This window comes from Pisolithus orientalis (genome assembly GCF_024613125.1).
Source record: "Pisolithus orientalis strain OTSU chromosome Unknown F5J12scaffold_38, whole genome shotgun sequence".
NCBI lineage: Eukaryota > Fungi > Basidiomycota > Agaricomycetes > Boletales > Pisolithaceae > Pisolithus > Pisolithus orientalis.
The window spans coordinates 98,242-122,919 of record NW_026260819.1 but is presented as its reverse complement, the minus strand read 5'-3'; the positions used below and the strand labels follow the sequence as shown (position 1 = coordinate 122,919).

General features: G+C 47.2%; 1 non-coding gene across 1 annotated transcript; it reads left to right on the top strand.

Moving 5' to 3' along the window:
• Positions 1 to 4,627: 4,627 nt before the first annotated feature.
• F5J12DRAFT_t174 lies at positions 4,628 to 4,700 on the top strand. Its single transcript has one exon. It is a non-coding gene; the product is annotated as a tRNA-Phe (tRNA).
• The last annotated feature ends 19,978 nt before the right edge of the window (positions 4,701 to 24,678 follow it).

Below are 24,678 nucleotides of genomic sequence, written 5' to 3'. Positions count from 1 at the left end.
GCACCTTTGTCATGAGTAGTTCTTCCACTGTAACAGGTTCAACTTGCTGGAGCTTTGGTGCTTCCTGTAACTTGGTAGTCAGTATTTCATTCATACTTGAAGAAAACTCCTTTGTCTCAAAATAGGCTGCTGCTGTTGCTTTGATGAGCCTGCTGGGGCTTTGGTCTTCACTCTTTGCCTTCTCAGATGGACTGTGTGGCTGCACACAACTTGTCAAAGCTATTTTTGGCACTTTCTTGCATTCTATGTATCTTGATAATTCTGTAGATCCCTGCATATTGGCTGTCAGTGAGTCATGTGTAGCTGTTAGATGTTGCTTGTCTGAACTCAATTCCTGGTTGCTTCATGACTAAATGTACTGTTCTGTGCTGCTCCAAGGTCACTCCAAGTGAGATCCTTTCTGTAGCAATTTTGTAGCCACAGCTGTTACTTGTTCCATGGGCCATGGGTCATCAGAATGTCACCACCAATCGTTGTGTTGCATTTTCCACAAGATTTCACACTGAAATTCTTTGTCAAAACCTTGTAAATAAAGGTCTTCGAGCTCACCAGCCTTGAGTTGCTTCAAAACCCATAGATACATTGCTAAATCTAGAAAATAAAGCCTGTAGATTGTCATCTCTTCCTCTGTACAAATTTCTCTCCTTGCTTGGCTGTCAATGAGGCTGTAAAGGTCATTCCTTGAATGCTGTGGATCCAATTTCCAGGACCCAGGATACAAACATGCAATAGCCACCACAAATTCAGGCCAAATCAACTGATCCTCAACAAATCATGCCATGAGTCAGAGACTTCACCACCTGCATACCAGCAAGCCCATTTCAACCATTCTCAGTCATTGAAGCAATTCTTGCACTTGCAAAGACTTCGAACCTCTTTGAAATACCTAAAAAGGTCAGGTGCATGCCCCAAGAACCATGGTGCTGTTGGAACATAAAGTGCCCCTGTGGTACTTGACCACTGTGCGATGTTTTGGCTGCTTACATAAGCTGAAATAGCGCACATACTTGTAGTATTTTCTACTAGTATTCCCTCAGTAGTTTGTTCACTACTGAGGGTAAGCCCATTCATATTACAAGTATTCTACTATACTGACATCCTGTAGTAGCCTACAGGTATATCTAATATTTCAGTAGTTTGTTCACCACTGAGGTAGCCTACAGATATTTCTACAGGTGCATCCCTTGAATGCCTTGGTGGCATTCCCTTGAGCTCACTTGGTGCATTCTCATGGCTTCTTCATGAAAATTCAACTATTAATCTCCCTTTGGACTTGCTTCTTGACTTGAGGGATCTTTGACTTCATCACTCACTCAACATTTGCTGCTTGAAAAATAGCCATGAAAATTTCCTAAATTCCTGAGTGTAGGCTGTAACTAGAAATTGACATTCTGAACACTTAGCTTGTCCAAGCCTAATCCAGAAAAATTTTCATGCACTGATAAAGTGGTGGCTTCTTTCCCCAAAATGAACAGAACCTCCCTCACAGTGGGCTCCAGATGTAGGAATAGGTAATAGATGGTACTTAGAAATGGTAATTAGTTGGTAATGGGCAAGATTTGTGCTCAACCCAAAAGGGAGGTCCTCTCTGGAGAAAAGAGGCATAGTAAAAGTGTAAAAAATGCGAACTAGAAATGAAAACTTACCTCTGTCTGTCCAATACCTCTTGCCAGTCCTCCTGGCCCTTTGGGTACTCCCCAAAGTAATACATATAACCTCAAAAACTTGCTGAAATGCAAGACAAAATCACCCTGCTACTGAGGGCCTCTGACATGGATTGGTTTTATGGTAGACTGAACTCACATGAACACAGCACATGCTTCGTCAGCAATGCAACTGCTCGCCACCCAGTCCAGTGGTACAAACACAAAAAACAAAAGAAGAAAACAAACAAAACAAAAAGAACCTCTCAACCCCTAAACTCCTGATCAAGACAGCTTCTCCTAGGGAACCTGAACTTGTGCCCTACACCAGTCAACCCAGCCTTCCAAGAAACTCTTGGAGAAAAACCTTGGACTGTACCCAGTCATAGCTCAGGCTGGTACCCATTTGTTCACACTGCACCTATCAGACTCAATGTGCACAGTTCATCCAGTCTTCCATGTGTCTCAACTTGAGCCAGCCATCCCTAATACCATCCCAAACTGGACTCAACCACCACCCCCACCAGTCAAAGTTGATGGTGAACTAGAGTTTGAAGTAGCCAAAATTCTCAACTCCAAGGTCAATCAGCACTAGTGATGTTGGTTACAATACTTAGTCCAATGGACCAGCTACAAAGGGACTGATGAAGAAACCACATGGGTACTTGCTACAGAACTAGACAACACTTCTGAACTCATTCAGGAGTTCCACTCCTGCTACCCCAGTAAACATGGCCCATACCAATGAGAACTGGTCTTGACCAGCCTCAGTCTCCTGTCTGCTTCTGCTATCAGTATCTAGTTCCCTTGATCTCATACTTACCTTGTTTTCCTTTTTTTCCCTCTCTTCCCTTGATTTTCTTACCTTACTACCTGAGACTGAAACTGGACACTGGACATGACATTCACAAGAAAGGCTAATGAGTCACTACACTACTATGGCTACTTGGCCTTGGCCATGGTTTCATCCTCCCCCTTGGTCTCCTCCTTGTTGACCTCACTGTGGGCCTTCAACCATTCAGCCTCTTCATGCAACTCATCAGAGTTGAACTTGGATGAGTGTTAAGTACAGGTTTACCCTTGGGTGACCAGGCTTCAAGACCAGGTGACAGGGGCTAAGTCCAGCTGACCAAAGCCAAGGCCAGGAGACAGGGGCCAAGTCCAGTTGGACTGGAGTTAAGGCTGGAGGTCAGGGGCTAAATCCAGAGGACCTGACTTAAGGCTGGGAGTGTGGGAGCAAGACCAGTAGCATGGGAAACTGACCATTCTTGGAGTGCACACAGGGGGAAGCTGGTCCAGGGTTGGATCTACCTCCCTTGGTCTCAGCTTATGTGCTGTACCCTTATGCAAGCCAGGGAGAGGTCTGGGACATGGGCTGGGGATAGCTTAAGGCTCAGCCTTAGCTATAGAGTAGATTCAGAGAGTAATACAGAGTTGAGGGTAATACCAAATTGATATTCTGACTGAGGGTGCTACAAAGTATGTACAGGGGTTAAATACATGAGGCCAGTCTGGGATAATGATCATAGAGCCAGACTTGTTAATAAGCTATTAGCAAGAAGATTAGCAAGAGTGTGGACAGCCATAGGGGCTGTGCCAAGGCTAATAGTCAAAGTCTGGGTGACTGGCATAACCAGGGTCAGACACAGGATTTGTACAGTAAGCAGAGTCAGACAAAAGGAGGCTAGCCTAAATATAGTACAAACAAAGGAAAACAGACTGGAGTTATGTCCAGGTGACCTGGACATGGACCTGGGAGGACTGGGGTGGAGCAAGGCCAGGAGGCTGGAGTGGACTGGAGATAGGGGTAAAACATTGGACTTGAGTTATTCAGGCCAGAGTTGGGTTATCTAGGGCTGGAGTTGGGTTTTCTAGGCTGGACTAGGACCAGACCCAACCAGAGTTAGGGGCTAGGGGTCTGGACTGGACTGGGATTGAGTCTGAGAGTCATGGATATGACAGATGAGTCCAAGTACAGGGGTGTGGCTGACATCCTGTACCCATAGGACTCATCAAGCAGCAACTTGAGAGCATCAGCAATCTGGCCTGAGTCCTTGACCACAGTTTCATGAAGCTCAAAGAGGCTGGCCAAATTGTTGGCAATCAGCCCTGCCATGTCAATAAGGCACTTGAGCTTGTCTTCCAAGCCTGAGCACCTATCTGCACCAGCCTCAGGCTCATCAAGGTCCAGAACCTTGGTCAGCCTTGCACTTGTCCTCACCCACTTCTGTTTGCTGGGCCCAGCTTCAGCATTTTCCTCATTGACCTTCCTCTTCTTGCCTGTGTTGACCCTCCCAATGGCCTTGGGACTGGCCTCAGCATCCTTCCCATCCCCCAGCCAGCAACACTTGCCTTTCAATTGGTTGCATCGCACACAGGCAATGTGCTTCTTGTTACCATCTATGATGAACTTGCAGACAGCTTTGGCCTGGGCACAGCAGGTACAACTAAAGGAGTCATCAAGAGGGGTATGCACAAGGCTGGAAAGGGACTCACCCAGGGTCCATGACCACCTTCTTCACCTCCCTGCTGGCCTCATTACTCCTGGACCTGGCCTCATCACCCTTGCCAGCCTTGTGTCTCTCCTCCTCCTCATGTGCCCTTTTCTCCTCAGCCTCTCACTCTGCCCTCTCACCCTCAGCCTTCTCCTTCACCACCCTCTCAGCCTCAAGCCATGCCTGCTCCTCATGCCAGGCTTGTTCAACCACCTTCTGCCTCTTTCTCTCCTTCACCTTCACCTTCATCACCTCCTCTTCATCATCAGTGTCATACCTAATGTCATCATCAGGGACTTGGGCCCAATCAATGATGACTCAGCCTTCATTGTTGTTGTCAGCAGCAGTGATCAGTCTTGAGTTGGACATGATGGCATGATGGTTGAAATACAAAGAAAAGACACAAAGGGCTTAGCAGGCCACAAGTATCACATTTTCAAACTCAGCCAAGTTTCAGACTCAGCCACACCAAGTAAGCCAAGATACCTTGACCAAATAGCTCAGTGGTTAGAGCACCTGGTCAAAACCTGGGAGGTCCAGGGTTCAATCCCCTGTCTGGTCACATTTATTGTAACACATCCAACCCTTGACCTGGTCCTGGCCTTAACCCTTCAACCCAGAAACATGTTAGCTCATGAGGCACTGCAAGGCAGTGCCCAATTGAGTTGTTCACTCAGTTGGTACCAGGTCCATGTAATACTCAGCCCAGCCACTAGTCCTGCCCTCTCCAGTGCTATGATACACTTAGGTTACTTCTAGTATTTAAGCCATAGGATAATCTGGTTAGCCTCAGTCTGAAATTAAATTAGTCTTGTATAACCTGGTCCCTCTGATCTCTGACTTCTGCCTCTTGACCAGACTATGGCCCATGCAAGGGAATAGCACTGCAACCTCAGTTGCTAAGTCCAACAGTCCAACCTCCTAGTTCCTAGTCTACCCCCTGGACCCCTGACCAGACTCCAGACTGGCCTTGGACTGGTGAAGACCCAGACTTAACAGTCCAAGAGGTTCTCAGCTGGCTCTGGTTGCATGACCTGTATGCCAAACCAGAGAAGTTCAAATTCCACTTGGACTCAGTAGAATATTTGGGCTACCACTTGTCCCCAGCTGGCCTTACCATGTCTTCAGAAAAAGTCAAAGCTATCTGCAACTGGCCAGAGCCCTGGAAGGTAAAGGACATTCAGTCCTTCCTGGGCTTTGCCAATTTCTATTGCTGGTTCATTTTCAACTACTTGGACATAGTGGTACCTCTAACCCAGTTGACACACAAAGGTGCTCCCTGGAATTTTTCCAAGGAGTACCACCAGTCTTTCAACAAACTCAAGCAGGCCTTCACTACTGCCCCAGTCCTAACTCATTTTGTGCTGGATGCTCCTATTACTGTTGAGACTGATGCATCTGATTATAACATAGCCAGCATTCGTCCATCACTGGTGGTGATGGTCAAATCTGGCCAGTCACATTCTACTCTCATACCCTGACAGCCCTGGAGCTAAATTATGACACCCATGATAAGGAACTACTCACAATCTTCAAGGCATTCCATGTTAAGATGACCACAATCTGAGGCCACTTGTGCCCAGTGTAAGAGACTGAAGAAAATTTCACTGGGCACACAGCAGTAAGTGTGCAAAAATGATAAACAAAGGTAAAAAATAAACAAATGCAAACCAAGGTCACTTAGCACAAAGCTAAGTGTCCACTACATGCCTGTAGGGTGAGATAGAAATAGGAGAAAGGAAAAACATGATCTGAGGTGCACAGGCACCTGATATGAACATTCCAGGCATGGTGGCATTACTTGGAAGTACCAGTTGATGTTGTCACTGATGACAAGAACCTGGAGTACTCCACCTTGAAGGTGTTAACCTGGCACCAGGCATGCTGGCCTGAGTTTTTGTCACAGTTCAATATGGTTATCTGGTTCAGACCTGGTAAACTTGGTGCTAAGTCTGACACCCTAACTAGATGATGGGATGTCTTGTTCATATTAGGTGCCTGTGCACCTCAGACTGCATTTTTCCTTTGTTTTATTTCTATCTAGCCCTACAGACATGTAGTGGACACTTAGCTTCAGTCTAAGTGTCCTTGGTTTGCATTTGTTTATTGTTTACATTTGTTTATCATTTTTGCACACTTACTGCTGTGTGCACAGTGAAATTTTCTTCAGTCTGTTACACTGGGCACAAGGTAAAGTCCTGTATTATTCTACTCAATATTAGTCTCATACACTGGGCACAAGTGGCCTCAGATTGTGGATATTTAACAGGTTATGAGCCCTGCATGTTAAAATATCCCACAATGTAGGCCTTGTGCCCAGTGTCAGAGACTGAAGAGAAAAATTCACTGGGCACACAGAACTGCTAAGTGCACAAAAATGGTAAACAAAGGAAAACAAACAGTCACAACATACCATAACACTGTATAGTGTAGGAATGTGAAGTTAGACCATATTAGTGTAGCATATAACAGTAGAACAAATGAAAATGTGAACAGAGGTGCAGAGGCACCACTGTAACACCATGCCCTAGGATTGTCAGCACTTGTTGGTTGCCACATAATCCACCACTGCAAAAAGGTTCAACATGTAAAAGTCACACACTTGCTCACTACAGCTCATTCTTTGAGCTCCCACTGTCAAGACTCACCCCATCCACCCCATCCTTCTCCTTTCAACTTGAAATTCACCACCATGGTGAGGACCATGCCAACTCATTGTCATCTGTTGCTAAACTCACTGCCTCCAACTACTCAACCTGGAAAGGTGAAATGAAGGCTTTCCTGCACACAAAAGGGCTCTGGACCATTGTTAGTGGTCTGGAAAAGTGCCCTGATGACTCCAAAGTTGAAGCTCAGGCCAAGTGGGGCCATAGGGTGGACAGGGCAGCTGGGGAACTTTACCTCACACATTCTAGTGAGCAGAGGACACATGTAGATGCTGCACAGGATGACCTGTGCAAATCTGGTCAACTCTAGCCTCCATCCACCTCCAGCAATGCCCTGGAGCACATTTTAATGCTTGGGATAGCTTCTTATCAATCAGGAAGGCCCCAGATGAGTCCCTGTCTTCCTGAATCACTAGAATCAAAGATTCCATGTCCAAAATTCAAGAATTGCACCCCAAGGACTCTACTACTCCATGTTCCATCAAGGATATGGACAATAAGCTTGACTGTATGGCTATGGTGCACTCTCTAGGCAAAGATTACTCTCATTTTGCCTCTTCTCTCCTTCTGTTCCAATCTCTGGATAAGGACAAACTCAAAGAAGTGTTTCTGTGGAAGAATTGCAGTGCAAGCATCACCCTGATGCAGGGACATCAGCGATGGTGCTAGTGAGCTCCACAATTTGCAAGTGCTCATCTTCATTGCCTTACAAGTTCTGTGATTATTCAGGCCACTGTGTCAACAAGTGTCCAAACCAGGAAAGATCAAAGACTTCTTATCACTTTAGGAAGAATCAAAAGGACAGGAAGGGTGCCAATACTGCAAATCAAGCCTCTACCTCATCTGCTTCCTCCCCAGCAACTGGGACAGCACCAACAACCTCCTCTTCAAACCAGAGTGCATCCCAAGCAGTAGATTTCACTGAAAATGCAAGTTCCTGTTCCCTTCACTCCTCCTCTCCTCTCTGTTCCCTCCAGCTCAATGCTGACATGCATTGGAATGCAGATACAGGCACCACTTCTCATATGACACCTCATCAACACTGGCTGAAAAATTACAGCCAAAGATGTGTCCCTGTGCATCTAGCAGACAACAAAATTGTCTACTCAGCTGGGGTGGGGACAGTAGTGTTTGAGCCTGTGGTGGGGGGTCAGTGGTGTTGTTAGTGCCTGTGCACCTCATACCTATTTCCCAGGTTCCTCACCTTCCCTATTAGTGATGTGTGTTCATATCAGGTGCCTGTGCACCTCAGATCATGTTTTTCCTTTCTTCTATTTCTATCTCACCCTACAGGCATGTAGTGGCCACTTAGCTTCACTCTAAGTGTCCTTGGTTTGCATTTTGTTTATTGTTTACATTTGTTTATCATTTTTGCACACTTACTGCTGTGTGCCAAGTGAAATTTTTTTCAGTCTCTTACACTGGGCACAAGGTATGTCTGTTAATATAAACACTAACTGAGGCCACTGGTGCCCAGTGTGAGAGACTAATATTGAGTAAAATAATACAGGACTGTACCTGGTGCCTAGTGTGAGACTGAAGAAAACTCCACTGGGCACACAGCAGTAAGTGCACAAAAATGATAAACACATGTAAACAATAAACAAAAGCAAACCAAGGACACTTAGAGTGAAGCTAAGTGGCCACTACATGTCTGTAGGGTTAGATAGAAATAAAACAAAGGAAAAATGTGGTCTGAGGTGCACAGGCACCTAATATGTGTTCACATTAGGTGCCTGTGCACCTCAGAGTTTGCATTTCTTACTTTGTTATGTTTCCTATTAACCCTACAACTAGCATTGGACACTTGGCTTTGCTCTAAGTGTCCTTGGTTTGTTTCTGTTTATTGTTTATCTTTGTTTATCATTTTTGCGTACTTACTGCTGTGTGCCCAGTGAAGTTTTCCTTACACTGGGCACCAGCTGTGGTTATATGAACAGGTTATGAGCCCCATGCTCTAGGACTTTCCCGATGCACCATTTGCCACATCATCCACCTCTGTGCAAAATCTCGACTGCCTCAGACCACATTCTCGCTGTTTATCAACTTTTCTTCACCCTCTCACCCACCAGACTCACCCCATCCACCTCCCAATCACTCCCTTCGCCCTATATTCGCTACCATGACTGAAGAACACTCCCACTTGTTGTTCTCAGTCACAAAACTCACCTCTTTGAACTACAACACCTGGAAAGGTGAAATGAAAGCCTTCCTGCACACTAAAGGCCTCTGGTGTTCAGATACCCACAGCTTCAGGCCACTGGTGCCCAGTGTAAGAGACTGAAGGAAAACTTCACTGGGCACACAGTAGTAAGTATGCAAAAATGATAAACAAAGATAAACAATAAACAGAAACAAACCAAGGACACTTAGAGCAAAGCCAAGTGTCCAATGCTAGTTGTAGGGCTAATAGGAAACATAACAAAGTAAGAAATGCAAACTCTGAGGTGCACAGGCACCTAATGTGAACATCTGGACCATTGTTAATGGCACAGAAAAGTGCCCAGATGAGTCCAAAACTGAAGCTCGCTCTAAATGGGACCTCAGAGCAGACAGAGCAGCTGGAGAGCTCTACCTGGTGCTTTCTAGCAAACCAAGGACCCATGTGGAGGCTGTCCAAGATGACCCTGTCCAAATCTGGTCGACCCTAGCCTCCATTCACCTCCAACAGTGCAACAAAAAGCCTCCCAACACTGCAAATCAGGCTTCCAGCTTGTCCCAGTCAACCCAAGCTACAAGCAGCATGCCCTCTGCCTCCTTGCCAAAGGAAAGTGCCTCACAAGCAGTGGAATTTGCAGGAAATGCAAGTCTTCATTCCTCTGACCCCTCCTCACTTCTCTGCCCTCTCCAGCCCAATGCTGACACTTCTTGGATCGCAGACACAGGTGCCACTGCCATTGGCTGTGAAATTACAGCCAAAAATGCATTCCTGTGAAGTTAGCAGACAATAAAATTGTCTATTCAGCTGGAGTTGGGTCAGTAGTCTTCCATCCTGTACTGGGGGGTCAGAAGTATCGTCCTGTTGAGTTTACAAATGTCCTGCATGTGCCTGACCTGCGCAATAATCTACTATCTGTTTTATATCTCTGTTGCAATAAGCACTTCACTGTGAGCATCAATTCTTCACAGATCGCATTTAGACAGCGGCCTCACCATACCCTCTTCGTTGCATGGATTTCGGAGAAAAACTTGGCCTTCCTGGAGGGGGAGACCATCCCCATCACTCAATATGCCTCTGCAGCGACCACTCTGCCACTGGATCTTGACCTCTGGCACAGAAGGCTCGCTCACCATCATCTGGCAGGCATTAAATTGCTGTTAAACCAAAATCTGGCCACTGGGATGGTCATTGAGTCAAAATCTACCCCTGATCCCATCTGTGAACCATGCCTGGCTGGCAAGATGCATGCCAATCCTTTCCCCAGCTCCTCCAATCATGCCTCCAGACCCCTAGAACTCATCCACACTGATGTACACTCTGTAGGGCATCCCTCCTTCTCTGGATTCAAATACTGGGTCACTTTCATCAATGATTATTCACACTATCACTTTGTTTTGCCTATCAAAGCTAAATCAGAGGCCTTCAAAGCCTTTAAGACCTTTAAGGCCTTTGCAGAGAACCAGAGCAAATGAAAAATCAAGATTTTGCGCGATGTGAGTCAAAGTGAGGTTCAGTGGTGAAAACCAACCCAAACCAACACAAAAGACAATGAAAGCGAGTGGTGGTGTGCCTATGCAGTACCTAGATGGTAGAACCTGTTCTTTGGAAGGGTTTTTGCAAGCTACAACACTCAAAGATGAGTGCTGAGGGTTGGAGGTGCTCCTGATGAAGAGGGAGCAAGAATGTGATAGAAAGCGATAGGGTAGACTGCTGTCAGCCTACAGAAGGATGGATGGTGACTTAATTCGATGTCCTAAGCTGTACTGAGCTCAGGGAGGGCTTGGAGCGAAGTATATGGATGATAGATGATGATAAGCGAAGTAGATGATAGCTAGACCCTTAATAAAGTCTCAACTATCGAAGCTGATGAATGATTTACTTGAGAGATGATAAATTGCGAGCAAGAGGGGCTCTCTGATGTCTTCTTTTTTTTTGCTACCTAAGTACAGTGACTTATATACAGTACAGGGGTGTTGCCTATGGAAAACAAGGTGCAAACACTTGGTAAGTGATTGGTAACTGATGAGTAAGGAATGTAAGCGATGGGTAATCGTCTTGGAAAGCATCAGTAAGCATTGGTAAGGATAAGTAAGCCAAAAAGCAAAGAATCAGTAAGCAAAGTCAAAAGATTGGTAAGTATTGGCAATAGGTGAGTCAAAGAGAGTCAGAATGTCAAAGTATGAGTCAAGTAATGTCAGGAACTGGGAAAGTGCACTGGAATCGCATTAGGGGGAGGCTGTGCATGTCACATCTTGAAGAGATTGCTTCTAGGCCAAGGTGGGATGACAGAGAGGCAGCGCTGATCTGATGCCAATATAGTACATCCAAAAGTGGACAGGGTGAGTCAGATGTCAACAGGGGTCAAGCTTTGGGGGTCTGTGGGGTGACAGGAGCATAGGGGATCGCAACTTTCCCCCCCAAACCATCCTCTCAGTGAAGCAAATAAAAACTTCATGAACAAGGCTCTGTTGGAAGAGAGGATGAAGGGGAGCGTCTTCTGCTGTATCTTGCAACAAGGAGGCAAGATGTGCATCATACTCGTCATGGATGTGATCAGGGAGAGTGGAGAACAGTAGATTATACTGTAGCTGTCGCAATTTTGGAAGAATGACAGACGAGACTGGTATGAAGATGTTGCAGGGGGCAGGGAGGAAGGATCCATATGCTTCTTGGACCAGAGAGACTGAAATGACCACATAAGACCTTTCCAAGCGAATGACAGACCTGAGGCGACCAAAGAACATCCTCCTGGAGGTCATACTGACAAAAAGAACACACTGTCCAAGCTGGATGGGCTGAGAGGGGGCAGACGAGGGTGGGATGTACCAGGATGCTTCAGGACAGAAGCTGGTAGGAACTCCTGGTAGATATATGTAGCCATGGTCCCTAGCAAAGGGGACAAGCGAAACGACTGATGTGGAGGCAGCCATATCAGAAGAATTAGTGAAATGAGTGTCTTTTGGAGGGAGTGCTGTAGAAACATGTGGAGTGCACAAATCCTTTCCAATCTTGGAAGGTAGGATCATGTGGCTGAGCACTACAAGCGAGTGTGGGAATGGTTTCGGTGTCTGCAGAATTGGCGGAGATACGTCGAAAACTGGAATGCCATACATGGGCACTTAAGAATTTTATTGGTGCTTAACTTGCCTCCTCCTTTTTCTTTGGCATTGACAACTTGTTCTTGTGCAAGGGATGACTGCCGACATTGCTGGCTGTCCTTCTTTGCATGAGGGCTATGGTCTTCACCTCCATTCATCAGCTACATCCATGTCCACCTCACCAAACACCTTTGGTGTGTGACAGCGATGATAAAGGAGGGGAGTATATGAGCAAGTCCTTCATCAACTTCACCACCCAGTGCAGTATCTTGCACCAGCACACTGTCAGGAATCGCCCTCAGCAGAATGGAGTTGCTGAATGAGCTAATAGGGTGCTTTCAGAGCAAATTACTGCAATGCTTGATGAGTCTGGACTCCCCAAAGCCTTCTGGGGTGAGTGCCTCACATCCCTGGTCCATGTATGGAACAGGTGCCCCACTGAGGCTGTCCCAAATGTGACCCCATATGAGCTATGGCATGGACACAAGCCAGACCTCTCCCACCTTTAAGTTTGGGGCTGCACTGCCTATGTGCATGTCCAGAAAGATAAACAGTGCCCCCTGGAGTCTCATGTGGAGAAATGTGTGTTTATTGGATATCCTGAAGGCTACAAAGGGTGGAAATTCTATAATCCCACCTCCAAGCACACCATCATCTCAGAAAGGGCTGATTTCAATGAGAGGTATTTTCCCCTAGCTGCTCACCCTTCCAAACCTTCCCTTCCTGCACCAGTTGCTCCCAACTCGCCCACACTCTCACCCATACCTCTGACCAGAAATAGGTTGCCATCTGCTCCTGATTACTACCATTCCCAACCAGATTTGGACTCAGAAAGCAAGTCTGATGATGTCCTGGATCAGGGGGAAGACGAAAACCTTTCAGCAGCTGATCCAGACCCCATTCAGCCTCCAAGAGCTCATCCCACCACCTCCTTGCACTCCATCACCTGTACCACCTCCCAGACCTCCCAGTCCCATTGGAATTGGTGCTAGATTGCCTCCAAGGCAAAGACAGAAACCTAGGGAGTGGTGGAAGCTCTCCCCTGTGCAGTTGGATGATGTAGTTGATGAGGATGACAGTGATGATGAGCTGGCCATGTCTGCAGCTCTCCCTGATGAGCCATTGACCTATGCTGAAGCCATGAAGTGCCCTGATGTGGAAAAATGGCAAGAAGCAGCCCTGGAGGAAGTAAGATAACCACAATCTTGTGCCCAGTGTAAGAGACCAATATTCAAGGGAATACTACATAAGACATACCTTGTGCCCAGTGTAAGAGACTGAAGAAAATTTCACTGGGCACACAGCAGTAAGTGCGCAAAAATGATAAACAAAGGTAAACAATAAACAAATGCAAACCAAGGGCACTTAGAGCAAAGCTAAGTGTCCACTACATGCCTGTAGGGTGAGATAGAAATAGGAGAAAGGAAAAACATGATCTGAGGTGCACAGGCACCAGATATGAACATTCCAGACATGGTGGCATTACTTGGAAGGCTCTGCAGTGCCAGTTGATGTTGTCACTGATGACAAGAACCTGGAGTACTCCACCTTGAAGGTGTTAACCTGGCACCAGGCATGCTGGCCTGAGTTTTTGTCACAGTTCAATATGGTTATCTGGTTCAGACCTGGTAAACTTGGTGCTAAGCCTGACACCCTAACTAGATGATGGGATGATCTGAGGTGCACAGGCACCTGATATGAACAGGAGTTGGCTGCACACCAGAGCAATGGGGCCTCCTGGGAGCAAGATTATTGGCTCAAAGTGGGTATTCAAAGTCAAGTGCAATGCTGATGGGTCCATTGATTGCTACAAGGCTCGATTAGCTGCCAAGGGCTATAACCAGTGCCCAGGCTTTGATTATCTTGAGGTTTTTGCCCCTACAGCTCGTCTTTCATCCATCAGAGTCATCCTGGCTCTTGCTGTTCATATTAGGTGCCTGTGCACCTCAGACCGCATTTTTCCTTTGTTTTATTTCTATCTAACCCTACAGACATGTAGTGGCCACTTAGCTTCACTCTAAGTGTCCTTGGTTTGCATTTGTTTATTGTTTACATTTGTTTATCATTTTTGCGCACTTACTGCTGTGTGCCCAGTGGAGTTTTCTTCAGTCTCTTACACTGGGCACCAGGTACAGTCCTGTATTATTTTACTCAATATTAGTCTCTTACACTGGGCACCAGTGGCCTAAGTTAGTGGTTATATTAACAGGTTATGAGCCCCATGCTCTAGGATTCTCAGCACTCGTTTGCTGCCATGTAATCCACCTCTGCACAAATTCTCAACCTGTAAAAACCACACACTCACTTGCTACAGCTCATTCTTTGAGCTCCCAGCTTCCAGACTCGCCCCATCTACCCCATCCTTCTCCTTTCAACTCAAAATGTTACAGTGGTGCCGCTGCACCTCTGTTCACATTTTCATTTATTCTACTGTTATATGCTTTGCTAATATGCCCTAAGTTTGCATTCCTACACTATACAGTGTTATGGTATGTTGTGACTGTTTGTTTTCCTTTGTTTACCATTTTTGCACACATAGCAGCTGTGTGTGCCCAGTGTATTTTCTCTTCAGTCTCTGACACTGGGCACAAGGTAATGTCACTACTTAGCTGTTGAATTCAGTCTCTGACACTGGGCACACAGCCTACTTTGTGGGATATTTTAACAGGTTATGAGCCCCGCACTCTAGAAATTGCCAGACCCATCATATGACACGTCATCCACCTCTGCGCAAATTTTCAACCTGCCACACCCACTCCCTCACCCTCTGTTGCGATTTCCTCACCTCCCAGCTTCGAGACTCACCCCAACCATTCCCTCCTCATCTTCAACTTCCAAAAGTCACATCTATGGCTGAAGACCAATCCCACTCATTGCTCTCTGTGACCAAACTCACCTCCTCCAACTACAACACCTGGAAAGGTGAAATGAAGGCTTTCCTGTGCACCAAAGGCCTCTGGACTATTGTCAGTGGCACTGAAAAGTGCCCTGATGAATCCAAAACTGAAGCTAGAGCCAAATGGGACCTCAGAGCAGACAAAGTGGCAGGAAAACTCTACCTGGCACTCTCTAGCAAGCAGAGGATACATGTGGATGCTGTACAGGATGACCCAGTGCAAATCTGGTCAACTCTGGCCTCCATTCACCTCCAGCAGTGCCCTGGAGCTCATTTTAATGCCTGGGACAATTTGTTTTCAATCAGGAAGCAACCAGATGTACTCCATACTCCATCAAGGATATGGACAATGAGCTTGTCTGTATAGCTATGGTGTGCTCTCTAGGTGAAGATTACTCTCACTTTGCCTCCTCTCTCCTCCTGTTCCAATCCCTGGACAAAGAAAAACTCAAAGAAGTGTTCCTGGCTGAGGAATCGCAGCAAAAGCATCGCCCTGAGGCAGGGACATCAGATACTGCATTATACACCTCCTCTGTGAATTGCATGCACCCACCTTCATCACCTTGTGCATTCTGTGATTATCCTGTTGAGATAACCACAAACTGAGGCCACTGGTGCCCAGTGTAAGAGACTAATATTGAGTAAAATAATACAGGACTGTACCTGGTGCCCAGTGTAAGAGACTGAAGAAATTTTCACTGGGCACACAGCAGTAAGTGTGCAAAAATGATAAACAAAGGTAAACAATAAACAAATGCAAACCAAGGACACTTAGAGCGAAGCTAAGTGTCCACTACATGCCTGTAGGGTGAGATAGAAATAGGAGGAAGGAAAAACATGATCTGAGGTGCACAGGCACCTGATATGAACACTCCCCCCTGAATGTGCACCTCTGCACTCAAGTGCTCCCCCCTGATGTGCCAAGTCCTAGCATCTTGCAGAAGGCCATTGAATGACCTTGGGGCAATGTAGCAGTTTGGTGAGGAGATCTGCAGCCTGGTTGACTGTAGGGATGAAAATAGGCGAAATCAGGCTCTGCTGAACTGCATCACTCAGCCAGTAGTAGCAGAGGTCCAGTCGCTTCATCCACCCATGGTGTTCTGGGTGCTTGGCCACAGAAATTGCAGATTGGTTGTCAATGGGAAGGGTAGAAGCTTCTGTGAGAGGTAGGCCCATTTCCTGCAACAGATTTCACATCCACTTGACCTCCTTGCCTGCCTGGACTGCAGAAATATACTCTGCTTCAGTGGTGGACAAAGCGACCACTCCCTGCAGGTTGGAAGACCAGGAAACTGCACCAGTGCCCATCTTGACCACATATCCACCAGTGGAGTGACCAGAGTCCTTGCAGCCACCATGAGCAGCATCAGAGAAGGTTGTGAATGGCTCAGAAGTTGAAGGATCAGGAGCATAGGTGATAGAATAGTCCAGAGTGCCCTTTGGATAGTTCATCAGGTGTTTTACAGCTTGCCAGTGAGCCCAGCCAGGGTTAGAGTTGAATCTGGCCAGTACTCCAACACTATAAGTGATACCTGGTCGAGTTGTGGTGGCCAAGTACATCAGGGCACCCACAGCAGATAGATAGGGCACCTGGCACATTTGTTCGACTTCCTGAGGGTTCTGAGGCAATTGCTGGCAAGATAGGCGAAGATTGGGATCCATAGGTGTGGAAATGGGCTTACAGTCTGCCATTCCAAATCTGGTCAAGACATCCAGGCAGTATTGTTGCTGGGAGATGGATATGGAGCGATTGGGGTGGTCTCTGTGGATTTTGATCCCCAGGAGTTGAGTTGTAGTGCCCAGATCACAGATTTTGAAGTGCTGGCTCAGTTGTGAGACAAAGGAGTTGATGGCAGTCTCAGATTTTGAAGCTAGAGTCATATCATCCACAAACACAGGCAGGATGATGGTAACTCCATTCTTGGAGTAGATATGGATGCTAGCATCAGAATAAGTCTGTCTGAAGCCAAGGGACTCGAGTACAGAGTGCATCTTCTTGTTCCAGTGATTTCCACCCTGTTTGCTGCCATAGATTGCTTTCTGCAGCAGACACACCTGAGATTTTGGGTCTCCTTCCACAAATCCTTCTGGTTGGGTCATGTAGACCTCACAGTCCCATTGAGATAGGCATGGGAGACATCCACAGAGCAAAGGTGAAGGTCTGGAGAGCTGCAAGAGCCAGGATGACTCTAATTGATGAAAGGCAAGCTGTTGAAGTGAAGACTTCAAGATAATCAAATCCTGGGCACTGGTTATACCCTTTGGTGACCAATCGTGCTTTGTAGCGATCTATGGAGCCATCTGCATTCCTTTTGACCTTGAATACCCATTTGGAGCCTATCACCTTGCTCCCAGCAGGTCTAGGGATGAGTTTCCAAGTCCCATTGCTCTGGTGAGCAGCCACCTCCTCCAGGGCTGCCTCTCTCCACTTATCTGCATCAGGGTGACACATTGCCTCTGCAAATGTGAGTGGCTCATCAGGGATGGATGCAGACATGGCCAGTTCATCATCACTATCATCAGGGTCATCCACATCCTCTAATTGTGCAGGAGAGAGCTTCCACCAGTCTCTGGGCTTCTGTCTGCACCTAGCAGGCAGTCTGGCACCAATTCCAATGGGACTGGCAGGTCTAGGAGGTGGTGGAGGCAAGGGAGTGCAAGATGCAGGAGGTATGACTTCAGGGATGGCAACAGGAGGCTGTATAGGGTCCGGATCAGCTGCCACAGGCTCAATCTCTCCCCCCTGATCCAGATCATCATCAGTTTCACTGTCAGTATCCAGATCTGCACTTGGATGGTAGTATTGTGCTGTAGGGGGTGGAATGGAGGGTATAGGAGTTGCTGGTGCAGTTTGGGTAGGTTTGGTTGGGAGAGGCGAAGGTAGGGAAGGTGAGGAAGGGCAAGTGGACAGAGGGAAGTACCTTTCATTGAAATCAGCCCTTTCTGAGATTATTGTGCACTTTGTGGTGGGATTGTAGCATTTCCAGCCTTTGTAGCCTTCAGGGCACCCTATAAAGACACATTCCTCCATGTGGGACTCCAGAGGTTGCCTCTTGTCCTTCTGGATGTGCACATAGGCAGTACACACCCCCAAACTCGAAGGTGGGAGACATCTGGCTTTCTCCCATGCCACAGTTCAAAGGGAGTCACATTTTGGACTGCTTTAGTAGGGCATCTGTTCCAAACAGGGACAAAGGAGGCTAGGCACTCACCCCAGAAGGCCTTAGGAAGGCCAGACTCATCCAGCATCGCAGTAAGTCACTCAGAGAGTAGTCTATTGGCTTGCTCTGCCACTCCATTTTGCTGGGGTCGATTTCTGACTGTGTGCTGGTGCTGGATTCCGCATTAGGTGGTAAAATCGATGAAGGCATTGCTCATATACTCCCCTCCCTTGTCATCCCACAAAATCTTGATTTTTCTTTCACTCTGGTTCTCAGCAAAGGCCTTGAAGGTCTTGAGAGCCTCAAAGACCTCAGATTTCGCTTTCAGAGGCAAAACAAAGTGATAATGAGTGAAATCATTGATGAATGTGACCCAATATTTGTAGCCAGAGAAGGTGGCATGGCCTACATGGTGTACATCACTGTGGACAAGTTCCAGAGGCCTAGAAGTGCACCAGGAAGAGATGGGGGCATGTTTCCAGCCAGGCAAGGTTCACAGATAGGATCAGGCAATGTCTTTGAGTCTAGGGTCATCTCAGTGACTAGATTTCGCTCCAACAGGGATTTCACATGAGTGAGGTGGTGATGGGTGAGTCTCCTGTGCCAGAGGTTGAAATCCAGGGGTAGAGTCACAGCTGAACAGGCATATTCAGTGAGTGCAACAGTCTCACCCTCCAGTAAGGCCGAGTTGTGGTCTGAAATTCATGCAACGAAGAGAGCGTGTCGAGCATGACGTCTAAAGGCCATATGTGAAGAGTTGATGCTCACAGTAAAGCCCTTGGTGCAACAGAGATATAAGACAGATAATAGATTATTTTGAAGGTCTGTCACATGCAGCACATTGCTAAACTCCACTGGGCAACACTTTCTACTTCCCACCACAGGCACAAACACTACAGACCCAACCCCAGCTGAGTACATCAACGTATTGTCTGCCAGCTTGATAGGAATGCATTTTTGGCTGTAATTTCACAGCCAATGGCAATGGGGTGTCTTATGAGCAGTGGCCCCCGAGTCTGCAATCCAAAGGATGTCACCATTGAGCTGCAGAGGGCAGAGGAGGGAAGAGGGTCAGGGAAGTGAAGACTTGCATTTCCTGCAAATTCCACAGCTTGGGATGTGCTCTGGTTTTGCAAGGAGGTAGAGGGCAATGAGCCAGAGGCCTGTGGCTAAGGGGACAAAGCAGAGGCTTGATTTGTGGTTTTTGGAGTGTTCTTTGCCTTCCTGTTCTTCTGAGAGTGATAGTAGGCTTTAGATTTCGTAATGTTGGGGCATTTGTGGATGCAGTGGCCTGAATATTCGCAGAATGAGCAAACTGATGAAGCTAGGCACTTGCAATCACCAGAGGAGGTTAAAATCGCAGTCTCCAATGTACTGGCATCAGGGCAACGCCTGCACTGTGATTCTTCAGCCAGGAATGCTTCTATTAGTTTCTCTTTGTCAAGGGAGTGGAGTAGGAGTAGGGAGGATGCAAAGCGAGCATATTCATCACCTAGGAAGTGAATCATAGCCATGCAGACCAGCTCATTGTCCAAGTCCTTGATGGAGTATGGGGTAGAGGGATCCCTAGGGCGCAGTTCTTGGATTTTGGACATAGAATGTTTGATTCTAGCAATTGGGAGGACAGGGACTCATCTGGGGTCTTCCTGATCAAAAAGAAGTTGTCCCAAGCATTAAAACAAGCTGCAGGGCACTGCTGGAGGTGGATGGAGGCTAGGGTGTTCCAAATCTGTACAGGATCATCCTGTACAGCATCTACATGGGTCCTCTGCTCACTAGAAAGTGCCAGGTAGAGCTCTCCAGTTGCCCTGTCCGCTCTAAGGTCCCATTTGGCCTGAGCTTCGACTTTGGAATCATCAGGGCGCTTTTCCAGACCACTCACAATGGTCCAGAGCCCTTTTGTGTGCAGGAAAGCCTTCATTTCACCTTTCCAGGTCAAGTAGTTGGAGGCAGTGAGTTTAGCAATGGAGGGCGATGGGTTGGTATGGTCCTCAGCCATGGTGGCGAATTTTGAGTCAAAAGGAGAAGGATGGGGTGGATGGGGTGAGTCTGGAAGCTGTGAGCTCAAAGATTGAGCTGTAGTGAGCGAGTGTGTGGTTCCTTTGGGTCGAGGTTTTGTGCAGAGGTGGATTACATGGCAACCAATGGGTGCTGAGAATCCTAGAGTGTGGGGCTCATAACCTGTTGATATAACCACAAACTGAGGCCACTTGTGCCCAGTGTAAGAGACTAAGAAATTTTCACTGGGCACACAGCAGTAAGTGTTATTGTTAGTGCCTGTGCACCTCAGACTAATTTCCCAGGTTCCTCACCTTCCATATTAATAATGTGTTCACTTATTTTCCTCAGTTGTTCTTTGTTTGTTCAGTGTTCACATTTTTACTGTGCACAGAGTCTCTTGTTCTTTAGTTACTGACTCTGTGCACATAGGTGTGTAAAGCTACATAGACAACAATTTAGTTACTGATTCTGTTCACATAGAGTGCTGAGTATTGGGATATCTTAACAGGTTATGAGCCCCATTGCCTTAGGACTCTCTGGACACATCATCTGCCATGTCATCCACCTCTGCACAACTTTCCATACTCCCTGGACCTATCCCTCATTCTCTAGCCCTATATTTGTTGCCAGTAGCACCAGAACTCACCCAGTGTGTCTGTCCCTTGCCAACATGAGTGAAGACATCAGCACTGCTGTCCTCTCCATTACCCAGCTCACTGCCTCCAACTATGCTACCTCCATCACTGAATATGCCTCTGCTGCAACCACCTGCCCCATAGACCTGGACCTCTGGCACAGAAGGCTTGCCCACCACCATGTGGCTGGTGTTAAATTGCTTCTAGAGTGAATCTTGGTCACTGGCATGACCCTAGACTCAAAGTCCTCCCCTAATCCCATCTGTGAAACATGTCTGGCTGGCAAGATGCATGCAAATCCCTTTCCTAGCTCCACTTGGCTTGCAACCAGGCCTCTGGAACTCATCCACAGCAATGTGCATGATGTAGGCCATCTCTCCTTCTCATGATATTGATATTGGGTCAATTTCATCAATGACTACTCACATTTTCACTTTGTCTTGCCTCTCAAGGCCAAATCTGAATTCTTTGATGCCTTCCAGAGGTTCAAGGCATTTGCAGAGAACCAATCTGAGTGAAAAATCAAGATTTTGTGCAATGACAAAGGAGGGGATTATATGAGCAAGGCCTTTGCAGATTTCACATTGAAATGTGGCATTTTGTGCCAGCACACAGTCAGGAATTGCCCCCAGCAGAATGAAGTTGCAGAGAGAGCAAATAGGGTGCTATCTGAGCACATCACTGCAATGCTGGACAAGTCTGGGCTCTCCAAGGCCTTCTGGGGTGAGTGCCTAGCTGCCCTGGTCCATGTCTGGCACAGGTGCCCCACTGAATCTCTCCAAAATGCGACCCCATATGAGCTATGGCATGGAAGGAAGCCAGACATCTCCCATCTTTGAGTGTGGGGCTGTACTGCCTATCTACATGTCCAGAAAGACAAGAGGTGCCCTCTGGAATCCCACACAGAGAAATGTGTCTTTATTGGCTATCCAGAAGGTTGCAGGGGCTGGAAATTCTACAATCCAACCTCCAAGTGCACCATAATCTCAGAGAGGGCTGACTTTGATGAAAGGTACTTCCCCCTGTCCAAGTGCCCTTCCTTACCTTCTCTGGATGCTTCAAACCCACCCAATCAACCTGCACCTGCACCTCCAGCTTCCAAACCATCTTACTACCACCCTCACCCAGATTCTGACTCAGAAAGCAACTCTGGAGATTCCCTGGATCATGGGGGGGAGATAGAGCCTCTGGAGCCTCCAGCAGCTGATCCAGTGCCTATCCAGCCTCTCCCTGCTCAACCAGCTTAAGATGCACCACCTCCTCACACTCCATCACCTGCACCACCCTCAAGACCTCCTAGTCCTGTTGGCATAGGTGCCAGACTGCCCAGAAGGTGAAGACAGAAGCCCAGAGAGTGGTGGAAGCTCTCCCCTGCTCAATTGGAGGACTCTGGTGATGAAGAAGACTCTGATGATGAGTTGGCCATGTCTGCAGCCCTTCCAAATAAACCTCTTACATTTGCTTTGGCAGGGTATACATCACCTATGCATAGTCTGTTACAGTGGTGCCTCTGCACCTCTGTTGGCATTTTCATTTATTCTACTGTTAAATGCTACACTAATATGGTCTAACTTCGCATTCCTACACTATACAGTGTTGTGATATGTTGTGACTGTTTGTTTTCCCTTGTTTACCATTTTTGCGCACTTACCAGTTGTATGTGCCCAGTGTATTTTCTCTTCAGTCTCTGACACTGGGCACAAGGTAATGTCTCTACTTAGCTGTTGAATTTAGTCTCTGACACTGGGCACAAGGCCTTAAGGCTGGGTGAATTTATCAGGTTATGAGCCCCGCACTCTAGGACTTTCTGGACACGTCATACGACAGGCCATGAGACTAAATTCAACAGCTAAGTAGAGACATTACCTTGTGCCCAGTGTCAGAGACTGAAGAGAAAATACACTGGGCACATACACCTGCTAAGTGCGCAAAAATGGTAAACAAGGGAAAACAAACAGTGACAACATATCACAACACTGTATAGTGTAGGAATGCAAAGTTAGACCATATTAGTGTAGCACTTAACAGTAGAATAAATGAAAATGCCAACAGAGGTGCAGAGGCACCACTGTAACACTCCCCCCTGAATGTGCACCTCTGGAGAGTCAAGTACTCCCCCTTGATGCGCCAAGTCCCAGCATCTTGCAGAACTCCATGACTTTGGTGCGGTGTAGTGGTTTGGTGAGGAGATCAGCAGCCTGGTTAGTTGTAGGGATGAAAACAGGTGAAATGAGGTTGCCTTGACTGCATCTCTGAGCCAGAAGTAGCAGAGGTCCAGCTGCTTCATCCTCCCATGATGATTCTGGGTTTTTCGCCACAGAAATTGCCGATTGGTTGTCCATGTGCAAGGTAGAAGGGTTAGGGAGTGAAAAACTGATTTCTTGAAGGAGATTTCACATCCACTTGATCTCCTTGCCAGCCTGGACAGCTGCCATGTACTCTGCCTCAGTAGTGGACAAAGCAACAACTCCCTGCAGCTTGGAGGACCAGGAAACAGCGCCAGTACCCATCTTGATCACATAACCCCCTGTGGAGCGACCAGTGTCCTTGCATCCACCATGATCTGCATCAGAGAAGGTGGTGAAAGCCTCAGAACTCAGGTGATCAGGTGGATAGGTGATGGAGTAGTCCAGAGTACCCTTTAGATAGTGCATGAGGTGCTTCACAGCAAGCCAGTGAGCCCAGCCTGGGTTGGAGTTAAATCTGGCCAGAACTCCAACAGTGTAGGCAATATCTGGGCGAGTTGTGGTGGCTAGGTACATTAGAGCACCCACAGCAGAGAGATAGGGAATGGTGCGCATAGTTTCAATTTCCTCAGGTGTTTGTGGGCATTGCTGGCGAGATAGGCATAGATTGGGCTCCATAGGAGTAGAAATGGGCTTACAGTCAGCCATTCCAAATCACTCCAGGATATCAAGACAGTAGTGGCGCTGGGATAGCGCAATCGAGCAATTGGAGCGGTTCCTGTCAATTTTGATGCCTAGAAGTTGAGTGGTAGGTCCCAGGTCATGGATTTTGAAGTGCTGGCTCAATTGTGAGACAAAGGAGTTGATGGCTTCAGCAGAGTGCGAGGCAAGAGTCATATCATCAACAAAGACAGGTAGAATGATGGTGACATTGTCATGGGAGTAGATGTAGATGCTGGCATCAGAATAGGTCTGTTTGAAGTTCAGGGACTCAAGCACAGAGCGCATCTTCTTATTCCACCCGTTTCCACCCTGTTTGCTGCCATAAATTGCCTTTTGGAGCAGGCACACCTGGGATCTGGAGTCTCCCTCAATGAACCCTTCTGGTTGCCCCATATACACCTTGCAGTCCATCTCTCCATTCAGATATGCATGGGAAACATCAATGGAGCGAAGGTGAAGGTCCTGGAGAGCTGCCAGGGCCAGAATGACTCTGATTGAAGAAAGGCGAGCTGTAGGAGCGAATACTTCGAGGTAATCAAAGCCAGAGTGCTGGTTATATCCCTTGGCAACCAATCGAGCCTTGTAGTGGTCTATGGAGCCATCAGCATTGCGCTTCACCTTGAATACCCATTTGGATCCAATGACTTTGCTTCCAGGAGGCCTAGGGACAAGTTTCCATGTCCCATTGCTCTGGTGAGCAGCCAACTCCTCAAGGGCTGCTGCCCTCCACTTGTCAGCATCAGGGCGACGCATAGCCTCTGCAAATGTGAGTGGCTCATCAGGGAGTGATGCAGACATGGCCAATTCATCATCGCTCTCTTCCATGTCCTCCACATCATCCAGTTGTGCAGGAGAGAGTTTCCACCAGTCTCTAGGCTTTTGTCTGCACCTCCTAGGCAGTCTAGCACCAATTCCAATAGGACTGGGAGCTCTTGGCGGTGGTACAGGTGATGGGGTGTGAGGGGGAGGTGCAGGGGGTTCTGGGAGAGGCACTGGAGGCTGAATGGGGTCTG